Genomic DNA, 15,368 nt, shown 5'->3' with positions numbered 1-15,368 from the left:
TTCCAAACTCTTGAGTGCAATCCACAGTGAGAAATTCATTTTCACACTGTGAGTCATTTTACAAACACACACACACACACGAAACCAAAGGGAAACCAAAAAAGGAACCAAAAGAACACCAAACAATGCCCTGCATAGATGCAGCACTCTTGACTATTTAATTCTAGTATTGCCATTTACTTTCTAGAATGCTATTAATGATTTAGAACACTGATTTCACAGCTCAATGCCTAGTAGAGATCCATAGTTTGCAAAACCACACACAATTCCACATACTACACATCTGGCTACTTGCTCCAACTGTTCTGTAGTATTCATTCATTCAGTCTTCACAATTGCCCTACAAGGAAGGTCCCCATTTTATATCTAAAGAGAGGTTAAGTGGCTTGCCCAAAGTCACAAAATATGTACTGAGCAAAGCAGGATCTGACCTAGACCACCAGGCTGCAGAATCTGGGCTCTGTGTCATTTTGCCTCTCTAGAGCATTGGTGAACCTACTGCGACCCTGCTAGGACACAGGGTCTAGATGGTATGGAAATGCAATGAATGTATCAGTGGAACCACCCCAGTTCCCATCAGGGAAGGTAGAAAACACAGACATGTCACATCCGTAAATCAACATACAAAAGCATGTGGTAGATCAGGGGTTGGGGGGAAGCCCAGGACTGGGATTCAGAGACAGGTCTGGGTGACTTTGAGCAAACTTCCCAGCTGTCTCCACATCAGTAAAATGAGTTGGTTGGACTAGATTCTAAGTTGGTTAGCTGATTTTTCCCTCTAAAGTTCTATGAGTAAGAGACGTATCAGCCAAATCTGATTAAGATAAATACCATTACAACAAAACTCCTTAATAGCAAGGACCCTTCCAAGCCCTCACCAGGATATTTGATAACTTTCTGCTTCAATCAAAGTTGCTGACAGACCCATGGAATGTTGCAGGGATGAAATGTGACCTACAAAAGTAAATGAAGAAATCAGAGACCTTAAGTGAGCCACTCTTTCAATCCACTTTAAAACAATTTCAGAAGATTGGTTTCGTCTATGCTACATGATTATTTTTTCATTAGAAACCACTACCACCAGATGAAGAAGTCATTCACTGGCCTGGGATGCAGTGCACTGAACAAAGGATTAGTGCTTATAAGCACATACTGTGATATGAAGCCTCAATTTTCCTGAAATCACCTTTGAATATAAATTTGGATGAGCTTTTAACCTTTTCTTTCTTTCTAAGAGAACCCATTTGATGTAGCTCAAAAGGGACAAAACATCAAAATGGATCGATTTCTGTAATAGTTTTTAAACCAGGATGCTCAAATGACAAGCTATATCTGATGACAACTAAATTTGATGTCCAGAATATAATCAATGGATATAGTACCTTTCAAAGATTTATTCTGCAACCTGTCCATCTTAGATACAGCTGCAGGATCAAATCACTGAACGTAACACAAGTTTAACATTCTATGATTAGATTGCCAAGCTCTCCACAGCAGAATTGACTATGGTGGACTACCCTCAACATATGCGAGACACACAAGATCTATGGGTTAAGGCAATGCCTTGTAATGATGGGGGATCGAACAGGCCTTGATTGTGCAAGACAGCAACTGATAGCACTGTGCCTTGAAGAAGATGTAGTACTCCAAAGAACAACAAAGATTTTTTTAATGATTAAGCACAGCAACCAATATATACTCTAAAGCAATATCTCTGACTACTTAAGAACCCTGAGAGAAGGAAACACCACTATAGACAATGTAGTGATTGCATAATACAACTGCATCGGAAACAGGGATCAATGCCTCCCACCAAAGAGATGAGGCCAGTTCCCGTGGATCTAGGCTTCGGCGCAGATTCCAGGTCTCTGCTCCTCAGAGCACCACTCTCAGTGCAGCAATATTGTAGCAAACTCAGCATCACTTAGGAGGGAGCTTGTTGGAAACACAGAATTCCAGGCACTGTCCTAGACCCAGTGAACCTAACCTACACTTCAGCAAGATCTCTCAGTTATTCACACGCTCATTCAAGTTTGAGAAGCACTGGGCTAGAGAAATTTTCCCAATATGGGAAAAGTGCAAAAATTGTATCTGTATCCAGAAGGTGCATTTTTTTCTCAAGAAAAAAAAATGCCCATTTTCTCCTGTGAATTGTCTATTCCTCAGTCAGAAAGATCAAAGGTTTTTCCAGCCTAGAGAACAGAAACTGCCCAAAATCTGAAACAGAAACAGAATCTGCAGGTTGTCAGCCAATCTCATTATCTCTAGATGCTCTGTGTTGCTTCCTCATGCCAAGGAAGCCAGTTTACATCTTCATGTTCTGCTCTGTTCCACTCCTGCCTGGAGAGCATGACAATGCTCTTAAGTCATGGAAATTCCTATCAGTCTCATTTCTATGCATGAAGCCCAGCACTTGCCTAAACAAAAAGACCACCTGGGCCCAGTATCAAGAGTTGGAAAAGTTTGTCCAGGGATCAGTAATGCAAGGGTGTAGAAGTCCAGCGGCCAGTTCCACACACCTCACTTCAGCGAATGAGCTTAGGGGTGATCGCTGGTACTACCCCACACCTCTCACCCCTAGAGCTCTGGTGAATGACTCAGACCTTCCATTGGTTTCCTCCTGAGGTTTCTGATGGTAAAGGCCATTGTTGACACTCTTAGTGTCTACCTAAGCCAGTGTCTAGCACACTGAGTGTTACTGAATCAAAAAAATGAGGCACTGCTTTCTCTCATGGAAAACCTCGGTTCTGGAAACTAACAGTGAGTCTCAGGCAAGACACCTAGTCCTATTTTTAGAGATTCTTCAAACATAGTAGAATTAGTTGACTTTCACCCCAATCCTTCAAGGTCTACACAGAGAAGTGGTTACCAAGGATTTCAAGTATTAATATAAAGACTTCTTTTTAATGTCAAAATTTCATTGATTCTCCCACAAGACAGCAGTTATATTTTTAGTACCAACTGAAGAGTAAAGAGAAATCAACTAGCTTCCTTAGAGCTGTTACACAAGTTGTGATTTATTAATCACAACAGCATTTCACACACGCGGAGAACAGTAGGGCACAAATGTGTGAGCAGGGCCTTCTACAAAGGTCAGCAGGATGTATGGTCCACACCTCAAGAAAGCATCTGAAATACAGACTTTTGATGGCATCTCTAAAGGAAGTTATATAGTCTCAGGGTTGAAAAAAGAATCAGTTTACCATACACAAACTTGCATCCCAAAACTGGCCCACACAACCTACAGCACACTGTGAATTGACACTTACAAAGACTATCCTAAAATACTGTAAATATTGCTGTTTAACATTTTTGTGTGCGCTGTGCTCAGTTCCTCGGTCATGTCTGACTCTTCGTGACCTCATGGACCACAGCCCACCAGGCTGCTCTGTCCATGAGATTCTCCAGGCAAGAATACTCAAGTGGGTTGCCATGCTCTCCTCCAGGGGATCTTCCCAGCCCAGGGATCGCCTCCTGCATTGGCAAGTGGATTCTTTACCACATTTTTAGTGTGTTAAAAATCTAAACCAATCCAGTCAAGGTGTGTTCTATGGACTTGCTAGAATGTAAAATCTTTGTTACTGGGCCATCATATGTGGAGAAATTGTAGTAATTTATTTTACTGTGTTTTCTACAAGTATTGGTCAAAATCAGATTGGGGGAACAAGATCCAGTACTAGTTTCTCACCAGAGTTTAACACACTGACCTAAACCAGGCTGCCATGTTTGAGGGTTTGGTGTGGAGTCTCTTTATACCAAGAGCCTCAAACAGTGAAGGGGGCTGGGCCCTCTCTCCACCTCCTCTGTCCATTTTTTTGACAATCCTTATTTTGCATGTGATCCCTGAACTTCTTCCAGTAATCCCGCATTTTCTCAGGGTTCTCTTTCACAGATTAGAAAAGAACCTAATTTTCAGTCAAAAACTAGACTATTTTTCAGAAAATCCCTCTCTCCTTCTCACCTCAAAGTTTGTACTAGAAAGCCTTAAATCATGAAATCTGAGACTTAGTTTCTTCTTGCATGAAAGGGGAATAACAATGATAACTTCCAAATCTACCCCACCGGGTTAATTTGAGGCTCATTCACATATTTGTTAAACATCTGTCATACAACAGGCATTGGGATAGAAATTAGAGAAAAATAATGAGCAAAACACAATCTATAATCTCACAGCCCTTAAAAATCTGTGGTTTGTAAAACATGAAAGCATTTTTGCAAACTGTAAAGTACTATACCAATGTAAGATATCATTACTAGTAATAACAAGAATTATCATAATCTTAAATCTTTGTCTCCAGTTTCAAAGCCAGGATACAAGGAAGTTAAGAGAAATAGTATTCACTTCTGAGAATTGGCCTCTATGGGAGAAAAAGTGAACAAAGAGACAAAGAACTCTTTTTTTTTTTTTTTTTTTGCTTAACTCCTCTTGTCATCAGTTGCTGATGATGCATTTACTTCAACTCCCTGGTTCAATGACAAAGTTAAAACAACAATATATTTGTGCTTAAATATGAAAAATCCACTGACTAAATCAGCCATGGCTTGTCTTCAGTGAAAAAGTATGGCAGATTTCAATCCCTAATTCCTAAAACTTCAGGTCAAGATTTTTGTTTTGCTGAAGAATTCCTTTTTATATAAATTTTTAAAATGTTGTTGAAATATAGTTGATTTACAATGTTATGTTAGTTTCACATGTAAAACAAAGTGATTCAGTTATACATACATATATTCAAGACATTTTGCTACCTATTGGTTAAATGAGAAAAAGAGTACCAATCCCCAAAATACTTAATGTGTTGCTATAAACCAATATTTAGGGTTTGAATAGGTAACTTCAGGAATGAAGGTATGAATATAATAATGATAATTACTGTATACTGAACACTTACTGTACCCCAAGAACTGTGTTACATACATTTAATCTCCTAATGACAGGTAGATTATCAGGTAACTCATGTTCTCCCCATGTTACAGATTTTTTAAATGGACTCAGAAAAGTTAAGTTTGTGTGTCAAACCCAGGTCCTACATCTATGCCCAAGCAGTTGTAGGAACCCAGTTTGCAATATTCCCCCTTTTCTCTATGTAGAGACAGAAGAAAACAATGGTATGGGGATTAGGGAACAGTATCAAGTGCCCCAGTTACTAGAATTTGAACCCTAGCAGGAAGAAGCACTGGGTTATCAACCATTATACCAGATCTAGAGAGACGTAGTCTTATAAAATACAAACCACATTAGCATAGATGTCACCGGTTAATTGCCCAGCATTCATACACCCCTTTGTCTTTCTTAAAAGAACCCAGATTTTGTTCAGTCCAGGTATGCACAAGAATGTGCATAAACGTTATGTGCAAACACAGGTGGACACAAAGAACATGAGCCTCAGGAAACTATAAGCCACTATTACCTTCCAGACTCAAGCTCAGTTAGTGAAAGGGTTTTCTCACTTCCCTTATCTGATTGGTTCAGCAAAAGACACATGACCTAGTTTAGGCCAATGAGACCTGAGGAGCAATTGACTGACGTTTCTGAGATGGTTCTCACTTGCTCTTCTAAAGAGCTTATGAAAGAGACTTTCTGTTCACTCTGGATGTTGTTACATAAAAGCCTGAGGCCTGGAACTGCTGCAGCCATTTTGAAACCAAACTATTTACAAGGAAAGTGGAGCTTTTGTTTGCAGATCATCAATCAGGAAGCTGACCCTAAGTGTGAACTTCCAAGGATGCCAACAAAATTCCTTGTTGTTTCTGACAGTACAAGTTTATCTTTCTGCTTATCATGCTCAACATGTTGCCTCTGGTGAGGAGGTAAACCAGTGCCTCAAGCCAAGCAGAAGAGACAGGGAGAATAACTGTGCTGATGTGAAACACAGTCAGAGGTTACTGACTAAAGAATCAGAGAGCTAAGTCCATCTACCAAGAGGTTTTATTTGGCCAGCATGGTGTTTTTGTGTCTTTAAACTGGGAGACTGCACATGATATCTGGATGCTGGCTGCTCTTGAAAAGGTAGAGGGTCTGGAAGGTAGACCATGAAGGTTTGCTCAGCTCAGGATCGCTGCCTCTTCTATGGTGGGGGAACCTTGTAATCTACAACATTTCCACATATCATCACCCAGTCTTCCACTTCCCTCACTTCTCTAGCCCCTAGAGAAATGTGTTTACAACCCTAATCTGAGGCAAACTAGAGGCTTTTGAAAGGGTTCCTTGAAAGAATTTTCCTTTAACTGCTCAGAAGCATCCTCATAGCCAGGAAAGGTCCTCATTGGACACAGGTTTGAGCTGCCCTCTGAAGCTGTCCAGCCACTGCAAGTTCTAGGACCTTTGGAGGGAAGAAGGGCCCAACACAGGCCAGACTGCAGGGAGGATCACTGAGATGAGGGGAGCAGGCAGTGGTCTGAAGAATCTGAAGTACAGACCGGAATGCTGGAAACAGTTCATTTTGGGGCTGGCACCCCAGGAACCCTCTCTGACAAACAGAAGTGGGGCTGCCAGACCTAGTTTTCTAGTAATAAAGGTTGTGAGTTTCTTGTTCAAAGGGCCCTTTTGTTTGGAACTCTTCACTTGCAGGAGCTGCTCTTGAGAAGGGGCGGCCCCCACATCTGCACATTTAGGGAAAAGCAGCCTTGTCAGTCTCTGATAGGTCTTCCACCTGGGAAGGAAGAATCCACTTCCCATTAGAGACTCCAAATGGGTCTTCTAGACAATGGTGAGGCCCAAAACAGCAACCGCACAGTCAGTTTGCTGCCAGGAGCATGTCTTCTGGGCTTCCCAGGTGGTGCTGGTGGTAAAGAACCTGCCTATCAAAGCAGGAAACTAACAGATGTGGGTTCAATCCCTGGGTCAGGAAGATTTCCCTAGAGGAGGGCATGGCAACCCACTCCAGTATTCTTGCCTGGAGAATCCCATGGAGAGAGGAGCCTTGTGGGCTACAATCCATGGGGTCGCAAAGAGTCAGACAGAACTTAAGTGACTTAGCATGCATGCATGCATGAGTGTCTTTCTAGGAATAGGTGGTTACATTTCTTGCATGAATTAAGAGCCTCAATCCATTCACTTTCATTGGCAGATAAATGAAAGATAGAACTAGAAACTGGCAAACTGAACAGTTTTGCTTCTATTGTGAAGAATAAGCATTTGTTGATTTAAGAAAGATATGGTTTGATTGAATAACCTAAAAAATGCTGTTTATATCTATGCTTAAAAAGTTCAAGTGTATGTGTGTAAATTCATACATTTTGTTTGGGAGACACCACAGCTTTAACCAAAACAGAGTATCATATTAGAAAGGAATTAGCTTTTATAATTGGGATTTAAATAGCAAGTGATATATCACTTTGTTAATTGTTCCTTCCTATTGCAGCCAGTAACTGGTATTTAATATCTGGCTGTGACATATATTTAGAAAATTGCATCATCCTCAGACAGTGAGGAAAGAAGTAATATTAAGGCTGTTTAAATGAAGAGAAATTTATAGGAAAACAAGTATAGAGGAATCTCTCATGGTTCAATCTGTGGTTCTTACACAGAAATTAAAAGTTTTTCATTTGTGTCATTATTTTCAGAAATATAAAAGGTAAAACCAAGGTTTCAAGAAGCTGAAGACCTAATTCTGAATATTTATCTCCTTTATAGTAATAATCAGCATATTATGGCTAATATAATTAGAAAAATATAGGCTAGATTGATTAAAGGCATTTTGTAAACAATACATATTTATAATGTCGGGGAAAGGATAGCATAATTATGACTGTAGCAGTGACCTAAAGGCTAGAAAATAACAAAACAAATACTAAAGCCAGATATTTACTGGGAAAAAAAAAAACTGCCTGAAAACAAGTATCTGGCTAAAAGTAAAGGCCAGACAAAAGTGGCCACCTAGACCCACCAGGGTCTTTGGTAGAGAGTCAAAACCCATTACCTCAGTTCTGTGGTAGCGTCTACACACTCTGAGGAGACAGAAATACACTGCCATCCTCACAGCTAGTAGCTTACTTGTATCAAGGCTGGGGAAGATAAAGGGGCCCTATGGAAGAAATAAAAGAAAGCTGTATCCATAAGAAGATAAGCAGCCAGGACAGGTTGGCCACTCACTCCTCTGCCCGAGTCCTGAATGGCGTCTTCTAAAGGGTGGCCAAGGTGACTGAGCAGGAGAGTGGTTTAGTCAGTAATGGGTCCATCTCTTTGCTTTTCTTCTGAGTGTTTTCCACCTCAGTTATCTCCCCAGGGTTTCACAGCTTTCATCCTAAAGGATGGGCTGTGTGTCTGCACTCAGTCAGAGGGCTGTCTCTCTTCTGACTGGCACACAGATCCATCCCAATGTTTGGGGAATCATAATTGATGTGTCCACTGTTCTTAGCGATTTCTACCACTGCCCAGTACTCAAAAGGTTCTTTCTTCCCCATCTTTCACTCTTCTTCCTGTTTCCGGGCTGAGCGCCACTGTCAGCCCCAATTTTTAAAGGCACTCACCTCTGAATGAGTGTTCCGGGAGTTGGTGATGGACAGGGAAGCCTGGCATGCTGCAGTCTATGGGGTTGTGAAGAGTCGGACACAACTTAGCCACTTAACTGAACCTCTGAATGATTTTAGAGTTTTCCAATTCCAATCCTTTCCACAATTTCAAAAGTGTTTTGTTGTGTGTGTGTGTGTGTGTGTGTGTGTGTTTGTTTTTAATCTCAAGCTAAGGAATCCAAGGTTGAGAAAGTGTAATTAACTTATTCAGGGTCAACACAGCTAGAAAGTAGCAAAGTCAATATTTAAAAGCAAGTCTGCTTGATTCGGTTATTATAGCCAATGATTAAAAATGAAATGATTCTTCACTGGATAAAGAACATCTGCAAAACAGCTAACATCATACTTAACTGAGAAAAACTAGATGCTTCCTCACTAAGATCAGATACAGGCAAGGACAGCCTCCTCACTACTTCTAAAACATCATGTTGAAAGTTCTAGTTAATGCAGTAAGAAGGAAATAAAAGACAACTAAACTCTGGTGCAGCCAAATAAAGAAATAAAAGAAGTAAATGAAAGGCAGATGGATTGGGAAGGAGACAATAAAACTCTCTATTTGAAGATTACATGGTTGTCTATGTAGAAAACCCAAAAGGACAGACAAAAGAAAATTTCCTTGAACTAAAAAGTAATTATAGCAAGGTTGCAGGATACAAAGCAAAATATACAAAAGTGAATTGCGGGCTTCCCTGGTGATCCAGGGGTGAAGAATCCACCTTACAATGCAGGGGCACTGGTTTGATCCCTAGTCTGGGAAGATCCCACGTGCTGCAGGGCAACGAAGCCTGTGTGTTGCAACTACTGAGCCCACAGGCAGCAACTACTGAAGCCCGCACACTCTAAACCTGGGCTCTACCAGAGAAGCCGCAGCCATGAGAAGCTCACACACCACAACTAGAGACAGCCCGCGTGCAGCCGTGAAAACCCAGCGCAGCTCCCCAAAGTGAATTGCTTTCCTATATATTAGCAAAGAACAACTGTCAGTTGAAATTGAAAACACAGCACCATTTACATTACCACCAAAAACATTAAATACACTGGTACAAATGTGTACAAAATCTGTGTGAGGAAAACTATGAAATTCTGATGCAAGGAACAAGAGTATCTGACTAAATGGAGAACTATTCCATGTTCATGCAGATAAGATTCTATATTGTCAAGGTATCAGTTCTTCCCAATTTGAGCTGCAGATTCAACGCAAGCCCAATTAAAATCTCAGCAATTCCTTTCTGTATGTCAACAATCTGATTCTAATGTTATTACAGAAAGGGGAAAAGATCCAGAATGGCCAATACAATATTGATGAAGAGCAAAGTCAGAGGACTGACACTACTCAACTACTGACTTAACTTCAGTAGTTGCTGCCTGTGGGCTCAGTATTTCAGTGAACAAGACAGTGTGGTATTGGCAGGGTAACTGACAAATAAGGCAGAAACCAGAATAAAGAGCCCATAACAGCAGAGCCCAGAAAGAGACCCACATAAATATAGTAAACTAGCCTTTGACAAAGGAGCAAAGACAGTCCAACTGAGAAATGAGTCTTTTCAACAAATGGTGCTAGAACAACTAGAAATACACATGTAAAAAAAAAAAAAAAAGAATCTGGATGCAGAACTTATACCTTTAAAAAATTAACTCAAAATGGATGATAGACCTACATGTAAACCACAAAACTGCAAAACCTCCAGAAGGAAATATAGGACAAAATCTAGGTGACCTGGGTTTTCAGTGGCTTTTCATATACAATCCAAAAAGCATAACTGATGATGGAAAGAAAATTGATGAGTTGGACTTCATTAACATTTAAAACATTCATTCTGCAAAAGAAAACTGTTCAGAGAATGAAAAAACAAGCCAAGATTTGAAGTGTTTGTGAAACACAAATCTGAAAAAGGATTTGTATCCAAATATACACAAAGCACTCATAATTCAACAATAAGTTATAGACAATTTAAAAAGTGGGCAAAAGACCTTAACAGACATTTCATCAAAGAACACATGAAAAGATGCTCTGCAATGCATGTCATTAGAGAATTGCAAACTGAAACAACAAGACACCACCACATACCTATTAGATAGCTAAAATACAAAACACCAACAACACTGAATACCGACAAGGACATGGAGCAACAGGAACCCTCATTCACTCCTGACAGAAACATAAAACGGTGCAGTCACTTTGAAAGACAGTTTAGCTTTTTCTTACGAAGTTAAATGTAGGCTCAATCCAGTAATTTTACTCCTAGATATTTACCCTGATGAGTAAAAATTTTCTGGCCATTCAAAAATGTGAACACAAGTGTTTATAGCAGCATTATTCACAATTTCCCCAAATTGGAAGCAACCAAGATGTCCTTCAATAGATAAATGAATAAAAAACTAGTACATCTATATAATGAGATAATATTCAGTGGTAAAAAGAAATTCGCTTTTAAGCCCTGACATGAAAGAAGAAAGTGAAAGTCACTCAGTCGTGTCCAACTCTTTGTGATACCATGGACTGTAGCCTGCCAGGCTCCTCTCTCCATGGAACTCTCCAGACAAGAATACTGGAGTGGGTTGCCATTTCATTCTCCAGGGGATCATCCCAACCCAGGGATCAAACACAGGTCCCCTGCATTGGCAGGAGGATTCCTTACCATCTGAGCCACCAGGGAAAGGAAACTTAAATGCACATTATTAAGTGAAAGACGCTAGTCTGAAAAGGCTACCTACTATATTGTGTACAAATGACATCCTAGAAAAGGCAAAACTATAGAGATGGTAAAAAGATCAGTGGCTACTGACTGTGTGGATTACAATAAACTGCGGACAATTCTGAAAGAGATGGGAATACCAGACCACCTGACCTGCCTCTTGAAAAACCTGTATGCATGTCAGGAAGCAACAGTTAGAACTGGACATGGAACAACAGACTGGTTCCATATAGGAAAAGGAGTATGTCAAGGCTGTATATTGTCACCCTGCTTATTTAACTTATATGCAGAGTACATCATGAGAAATGCTGGGCTGGAGGAAGCACAAGCTGGAATCAAGATTGCCAGGAGAAATATCAATAACCTCAGATAGGCAGATGACACCACCCTTATGGCAGAAAGTGAAGAAGAACTAAAGACCCTCTTGATGAAAGTGAAAGAGGAGAGTGAAAAAGTTGGCTTAAGGCTCAACATTCAGAAAACTAAGATCATGGCATCCGGTCCCATCACTTCATGGCAAATAGATGGGGAAACAGTGGCTGACTTTATTTTTCTGGGCTCAAAAATCGCTGCAGATGGTGATTGCAGCCATGAAATTAAAAGACACTTACTCCTTGGAAGGAAAGTTATGACCAACCTAGACAGCATGTTGAAAAGCAGAGACATTACTTTGTCAACAAAGGTCCATCTAGTCAAGGCTATGGTTTTTCCAGTGGTCATGTATGGATGTGAGAATTGGACTATAAAGAAAGCTGAGCACCGAAGAATTGACGCTTTTGAACTGTGGTGTTGGAGAAGACTCTTGAGAGTCCCTTGGACTGCAAGAGATCCAACCAGTCCATCCTAAAGGAGATCAGTCCTGGTTGTTCATTGGAAGGACTGATGTTGAAGCTGAAACTCCAATACTTTGGCCACCTGATGGGAAGAGCTGACTCATTGGAAAAGACCCTGATTCTGGGAAAGATTGAGGGCAGGAGGAGAAGGGGACGACAGAGGATGAGGTGGTTGGATGGCATCACCAACTCAATGGACATGAGTGTGGGTGGACTCCGGCAGTTGATGATGGACAGGGAGGCCTGGCGTGCTGTGATTCATGGGGTTGCAAAGAGTCGGACACGACTGAGCGATTGAACAGAACTGAACTGAGGTGGGAGGGAGGCGTGAACAGGTGAAACATAATCTTAGAGCACTGAAACTATTCTGTATGACACTTAGTGGTGGATATGTGACATATCTGTCAAAATCTATAGACTATATAACAAAGTGGAACCCTAATATAAACTAGGGAATTTAGTTAATAATAATGTATCGCTCTTGGTTCATCAAGTTAACAAATGTACCACACTAATTAATGCAAGATGGTAGTAACAGGAGAAACTAGGAGGGGAGGGGATGGTTGTATGGTAACTCTACTTTCTCCTCAATTTTTCTGTAAATGTAAAGCTACTCTAAAACAGAGTCTATTAACCTAAAAAGGAAGGAAGGGAAAGTGGGGGGAGGGTGAAGTGAGGGGAGGAGGAAACCATCAGAGAGCCTCAGGGGATATGAACATAAAACTTGCAACTCAGGAGACTGACCAAGGAAATAAATTTAACAAAATAATCTAGTAATTATCCAGAATAAAATTGAACATAAAGATCTCTTTTTCATTATTTAAAGTTCCAAAGGGGAAAAGTACAGCTTTAAGTAATCTCCACTCTGGTAGCTGAGACAAGATTTTAAGCAAAGGGCTTTCAAGCTGTCTTCATTAATCAATACTTCCAGAATTTAAGTACATCTTCACTTAATACCTGCTTTTTCCCTTAGTCTAGCCGATGATCTGCAACATTTGTTTCTCTAACAGGTGTTGTAAAATAGGCCAAGCCCTCTGGATTTCATGTCGCCCTGAGCCCCCAGCATCAGGAGAGCAGACATGAGCATGACCTCTTCTTCTGAGATTGGAATGGGCAGGAATTTGCTTAGAGACCCCTGATTGGCTGGCATTGTGGAGCACACTATTTAAATTACTTCAACTAGGCATTTAATTTAATCCACATGAGCCCACGAGCTAGCTGCTTTTCCATTTTTTAGGAGGGGAAAATAGAGCTTAGAGGGATTGAGTAACTTGCCCAAAGTCACACAGCAAGCAAATGGCAAAATTCAGGTTTGAACTCCAGCCTGGAGTTAGTCTGGAAAGGAAAGACCAGAATTATTAAAAGGAGCGATGCTTGCCTGCTAAGTTGCTTCAGTTGTGTCCGACTCTTTGTGACACTATGGACCATAGCTCGCCAGGTTCCTCTATCCATGGGATTCTCCAGGCAAGAATACTGGAGTGGACTGTCATTTCCTCCTCCAGGGGATCTTCCTGACCCAGGGATGGAACCCAAGTCTCATGTCTCCTGCATTGGCAGGAGGGTTCTTACTTTAATTTAAAAGGGGAAGAATTATAGGATGTTAGAGTTGAAAGGTACTGTAGAGAGAATCTGATCCAAACCATTTCAGAAATGGGGAAACTGAGGCTCAGAGAGGTTAAAATGAAGTAACTTAAGTGTTGGAGCTGAGACTTGAAATCAAGAGTTGGAGCCAAGATGTAGAATCAAGAATCGGAGCCAAGATATACCAGTCAGGGTAGGCTAGGTTAAGCTGCAGTAACAAAAAATTCCAGGAACTTCCCTGGCAGTCCAGGTCAGGACTCCACACTTCCACTGCAGGGGGTGCAGGTTCAGTCCATGGCTGGAAACTAGAATCCCACATACTACCTGACACGGCCCAAAAATACATAAAATAAAAAAATGACTTCATTAAAAAAAGTCCAACATGTCATTGGGCTAATATCACAAAGGGTTATTTCTTGCCTACAATACATAGCTGATGCTGATTTGATAGGGGAGGGCTTTTCTCATCATAGCTTAGGGACTCCAAATGATGAATTCTTCTTGGAAGCAGCTTCAGCAATAACCACAGCAGTGGGAAGGGAATATGGTGAATCCCATGCCTGCTTTGAAACATGTTATTTCAATGTGGTACACACACACACACACACACACACACAGAGGAATATTACTCAGTCATAAAAAAGGATAAAATAATGCCATTTGTAGCAACATGGATGAACCTAAAGCAAAGCAAGTCAGACAGAGAAGGACAAACATCACATGATATCACTTATATGTAGAATTTTTTTAAATGATACAAAAGAACTTATTTACAAAACAGAAGGAATCGCAGAGCTAGAAAACAAATTTATGGTTACAAAAGGGGAAGGGGTAGGGAGAGATAAATTAGGAGTGTGGGATTAGGAGACATAAGGTACTACATATAAAATAGATGAATTCCTACTGTGTAGCACAGGGAACTATATTCAATATCATAAACAATAATGGAGAAGAATTTGAAATATATATATACACATATATATAGAACTGTTCCACATACATATACATAACTGAATCACTTTGATGTACACCAGAAACCAACACAACAGTAGAAATCAACTCTACTTCAGTAAAAAGTATGTCACCTCAGCTCATTAGCCAAAGCGAGTTAAAAATCTTGCCTAACTTTAGAGGAGTTATTGCTGTTCAGTCACTAAGTTGTGTTCTACTATTTGTGACCCCGTGGACTGCAACATGCCAGGCTGGGAAATGAAATTCCGTGTGCCCATAAGGACAAGAAATGAAATACTTAAGAAGAATCCTAGTATGTATCACACAAGGGTTGGTCTGACAGTTAACTTAATCAGCATACCATGCTAGATTTGCCCTCTGAAAGAGAATTTTTTAAATATTCACCTAGAACTACAGTATTGCCACCATTTTTGCAATCTTCACAAATTTACCTGGGGCATCTCTGACTACTTAAGGAATTCAGTGACTTTGGAGTCTGAGATCTACCTGGAAGCACCAGCTGATCACATTATTTTAAAAATTATGTGAGAATATAGGGCTTTAAGAAAAACATGGCAATAGTCAATTAGGAGCTGCCGTTCATACACAGGGAGCGCAAAGAGATCATTTCTGTTTATGGAATTCTCAAGGCACCCAGGAGCTTAATAGGGAAGATAGACTTCCTCCTGAAATTGCACACAGATATCTACACTGAGCTCAATAGTTTAAAAAAATTAAAAAAACCCATTCAGGTTCATTATGCATAGATCCCCTTCATAGTCCCTCCCGTCTATCT

At 40.5% G+C, this 15,368-nt stretch overlaps 1 protein-coding gene across 3 annotated transcripts in view; it reads right to left on the bottom strand.

Annotated features, from left to right (window-relative positions):
- Nucleotides 1-15,368, bottom strand: part of FRMD3 (FERM domain containing 3) — a 326,745-nt gene that overhangs the window by 176,624 nt on the left and 134,753 nt on the right. The gene's annotated exons all lie outside the window — the stretch shown is intronic.

The sequence above is a fragment of the Cervus elaphus genome, chromosome 16 (genome assembly GCF_910594005.1).
Source record: "Cervus elaphus chromosome 16, mCerEla1.1, whole genome shotgun sequence".
Taxonomy (NCBI): Eukaryota; Metazoa; Chordata; class Mammalia; order Artiodactyla; family Cervidae; genus Cervus; species Cervus elaphus.
Note: the sequence above shows the minus strand (reverse complement) of the source record. Positions and strands in the feature narration are given on the sequence as shown.